We start from the raw sequence: 4194 nt of genomic DNA, 5'->3' as shown, positions 1-4194 counted from the left end.
GAGGGCCCTAAATTCACTTCCAAATATTTGAGCAAACTGTAGTGAGGCTCAACCCTGCCAGCCAGAAGAAGGGGAAAGGGCAGAAAGGAAATGTGGCTTCTGCTTTGGGCTCCTGTGTGCCTGCCCTGAGGGGACTACGCCCCAGAGACTCCCCCTCTCCCCGCCCCAGGCACCAAGTAGAGATTCACATTGATTTGTGTTACCCACCCAACAATGCACATCTCGTCCAAGGAGTGGGCGTTTTGCTGTTAAGCTACATTTGCTCAACACTTTAATCCACCCCTCTTTTGATGGCTCCTTGTTTGTGAACTTGCAGTTAACACCCCCCCCCCGCCAAAGGTCGATGTAGGGCTCCCCCGGACACATCCTAATCTACAGCGTTTGCCTGCACAGCCCGATGCTTTAACAAGGAGCAATAGGAGCTCTCTTCTGTGGTAGAGAAAGGCCCATTTGCTGTAACCAGTTTCCAACTTGCCTCATGCAGAACATTATACTTCAGCCTTGGATTCGCCAAGAAATGCAAGAGTCAGATCTTGACTTCAGAGGCTGGACACGGAGGCCAATGTTTTTTTTTTTTTTTAACTGCACTGTGTTCTAAGTGAAATAAGACATTCCGAAAGGTACACATTGTATGGTACCAAATCTATAGAGATGGAAAGTAGATAAACGGCTGCCCGGGGCTAAGGAAGACGAGAGAGGTTTGGGGAGGGTAGTGGAAATGTTCGACGTTACCCTAGGATGACCGTTGCTCAATTCTAAATACACTAACATGGAACTGTGCACTATATACGTAAGCATTAAGCTGTTTTTAAAAGTGGATTGACTCATGCATGTAAAATTTTAAAAAAAACACCATATTGAATGCTATACCTGTCTCCCCCCAAACAGAATACTTGCAAATACCTTTTTTTTTTTAATGAGATGGAGTTGTGTTAGCTAGGAAGGATGATAAACTCTGTATTCCCCGCCTGACTGCTGACAGACTAACTTATAACCAATCATAAACTCCAGCTGACTGTCTGGTGGTCTGAATATCTTTCATATGCCCCTCCCTTCCTAACTCAAGCTCACACACAAACACGCACACACACATTTGTAGGTCAAAAGGGTTAAAAGCTATAGAATGTAATCAAAGCTCCCTTCTTAATGTTTTCTCAAAAAGATAACATAAAATGTGATGCTGCTGAAACAATTGCTATTCTATGGAATAATTTTATCTTTAAGTTGATGAATTAATGCCACACCATGGCATCTTGCATTGCAGTTCTTAACATAAAGTCCACACTTACATGGCCCACATTTATCTACACTATAAAACATAGAGATAATTCTGAAGGCTGCCAAGAACAAAACTGCACACAACCACTTTGGAGGTAGCAGAACAGACACCAGGGTGGGTAATCACGACCGGGCTGCCCTAGAAGCGTTGTATGTTTTAAATATGCCCACGCGCTCGCGGTGTGAAAGACGTGTGAACAGAAGTGCAGGGATGGCACTGTTTTATGTGAAATGCTCGCCTAGCCCATTTGCACACGTAAGTGCCATTTGCTACCTCACCAGCCTCCACCCCAGCATGTGTCTTTCAGAGATTTGCAAGATTTTAGGCTATGGCTGAAGAGAAGCCTTATGGTGATAATGCATTGTCAGAATGATGTCTCAGGTTAACAGATACACAAAGCCATCAAGAGTGCGGTACAGTTTGTTGCGGTCAAATGTGAGCCCGGCTAGGGGCTGGCCTGGGCTGTTATTTTCTGCAGTCCATTCCAACAGATGAGATTTCCAGGAAGGACTAACTCAGAGCAGACAGACTGGCTCCTCTCCAGGGCACAAGTGGTGGGCAGGTGGGTGTGACAGTCATGCTGTCTCCTAATTGGCTGTGCTGGGCTCAGTCAGGTGCCTGAGTTCTCCCCACTGGCGCTCACATGAGCTCCAGGTCAGGACTACAAGTGCACTAGACAAGCGTCCCATGCCCAAACCTTGACAAGGTTATTTGCCTATATATAGCTGGAGGCTTGGCTTTTTCCAAAATTGATGTTTCCTTTGTAACAGACTGCAAAGGCTTTAAGTGAAAAGAGGCTATGCATTTTTAAATGTTTAACAAAACAGTATCTTTAGGGGAGAACACTTGTTGTCTGCTGTAGTTGATTTTTAAAAACTTTTTATTGACAATTTCCATACATATAGACAGTACAACATGATCACAATCCTCTCCCACCACCCGCCGTTTTCCGCCTCCAGAACTCCCTTCTCCACTGAATCCCTTCTTCTTGGTATCTGTTAGAGTTTAAAAGGCAGGTTAAAAAGTCAAATGTGAGGACCTAATGGAATGACTGAAATTCCAGCTATCAGGACATTTCCTCTGTCCATTTATTTGTCTATTTATCTGTCATCATGTTGACTGATAGCCATTTGTACCCAGTTGGCTTTTTACATTCTCTCATACACTGAATCATTTCAATGGTTCCCAGAATTGAATAACATTCCCTTTCTACAGATAAGCGATGAACCCCTCCCCCAAATATTAAAGTAACCACTAATCACAAGATTTTTCTTTTCTTTTTGGTAACACCAGGAGAAAAAGAAAATATATTTGCTGTGTTAACTTTGTGCGTGTGTGTGTGAATGTGTGCATACTTGTCCTCACCTTCCACCTTGTTTGAGCTAAGGCAGTTCTCAGTTGCAAACACCAGACTGACTGGCCTGAGGGATTCTGGATTCTTCTCACTCCACCTGCCCTTGCTGTAGGCACCCGGGGATTACAGACAGGAGCAGTATTTGCGTCCGGCATTACGTGTGTTCCAGGGATCCAAACCGGCGGTTAGGCTTGTCCAGAAAGACCTTTTAACCACCAGCTCTCCCCCCACCCTGGCCCATGCTGGGCTAAATTTCAATGTTTTCATTGCAAACTAGAAAAGGGTGGGAAGCAGATGTTCTGTTGTACATGCAGGTTTTATTTTGTGCTAATTTCCCGCTAAACTGAAATTTGATGAAATGTTTAATTGGGCTCCAAAAAGCATCAGTGCTGGGTGGAGCTGGTCTTTTGTTGTAAAACTTATACTTAGAGCTGGGGAGATGGCTCAGTGGTTAAAGGAGCTTACAGCAAAGCCTGCTTGCTGGCCACTGCCCAGGTTGGATTCTCCAGAACCCACGTAAATCCAGATGCACAAAGCAGCTGCATGATCACATCTGGAGTTCATTTGCAAGACAAGGAGCTCTGACATGCCTATACCTTCTCTATCTCTGTCTCTCTCTCTCTTGCAAGTAAATTTTAAAGAAATGTTTTAGGGCTGGAGAGATAGCTTAGCAGTTAAGGTGCTTATGTCCTGCAAAGCCAAAGGGCCCACTGTTCAATTCCCCAGGACCCACACAAGCCAGATGCGCAAGGTGGTGCATGCATCTGGAGATTGTTTACAGTGGCAGGAAGCCCTGGCATGTTCATCCTCTCATTCTCTCTCTCTCTCTCTCTCTCTCTCTCTCTCTCTCTCTCTCTCTCTCTCTCTCTCTCTCTTTCACTTTGGCTCTGGCTCTATCTCTGTCTCTCCCTCTTTCTCTCTCAAATAAATAAAATATTTTTTAAAACATTAAAAAATAAAAATAGCTTTTAATGAAGGAAACAATGTGGGTAACCCAAATGAAAATTTACAAATACAAAAATCATAAATATAAAAAGGATCTTAAAGCCTATTGATTTTTCAAGTCAAGAAAATAAAGCAAGACATTATTAAAATTGTCATAAGAAATTTTCTGCCACCACTCTCCTGCACCCCAGCATTCCCTTGAAGACCAAGAGGAACAAAAGAGATTTACACTGTGCCAATGGACCTCATGGTGGCGAGGGGAGCAGGGGGCATGGCGGCCAGCAGTCAGGAGTCTGCTGCCGAGGACAGAGCTCTCCGCCTGGGCAGCCAGTGAGGAGAGGTGCTGGGTTAAATTTCTTTAATTCATTGCTAGATAGTGCTACACCAAGAATGCCAAACAGCTTATTTCAAGAGTATTACACTCAGAACACAGCTCCTTTGGCAAAGATGGGTGTTATGGTCTCGAAAATGATAAAAGTACAAATAAATATTATATTCACTCAATTTTCTAGAAATCTATTTTCCCACTGGAATTGTGTTAACGCTTGTTTGCTTGGGGGATGGAGACGGTTATAGAGTGTGGAGAGAATTGCTTCTTAGATACATTTTAAGCAGT

Source organism: Jaculus jaculus, chromosome 12 (assembly GCF_020740685.1).
Source record: "Jaculus jaculus isolate mJacJac1 chromosome 12, mJacJac1.mat.Y.cur, whole genome shotgun sequence".
NCBI lineage: Eukaryota > Metazoa > Chordata > Mammalia > Rodentia > Dipodidae > Jaculus > Jaculus jaculus.
Note: the sequence above shows the minus strand (reverse complement) of the source record.